Raw genomic sequence first — 354 nt, forward strand, 5'->3', positions numbered from 1 at the left:
ACACATCTCTTCCATCTTTATTTGACCCTCTAACTCTAGCACTCTCTATTCTAATTCTATTCTTAAAAAAAAAAACTTGCCCCTTTAGACTTGCACTCAATTCATTTACTAACTGCTTGTTTTCTTTAAAAAAACAAAAACAAAAAACACTAGCTTCTCTAATCTTTTTAAATTATATTATTTTCTTTTTATTTATTATACAATTAACAAAAGCAAAAAAAGGCCTCTAACACTAGCTTGCTCTTCTTTTTCTGTGCTACGTGTCTTGCTATGTGTACTGCGTTAAACTGAGACTAGCACTTGTATATCATTGCTCTCTTGTTGATTTTGATTGCTTCCATTGTCCTCATTTGT

The sequence above is a fragment of the Sinocyclocheilus anshuiensis genome, unplaced genomic scaffold (assembly GCF_001515605.1).
Source record: "Sinocyclocheilus anshuiensis isolate Anshui unplaced genomic scaffold, SAMN03320099.WGS_v1.1 scaffold1079, whole genome shotgun sequence".
NCBI classification, from domain to species: Eukaryota; Metazoa; Chordata; class Actinopteri; order Cypriniformes; family Cyprinidae; genus Sinocyclocheilus; species Sinocyclocheilus anshuiensis.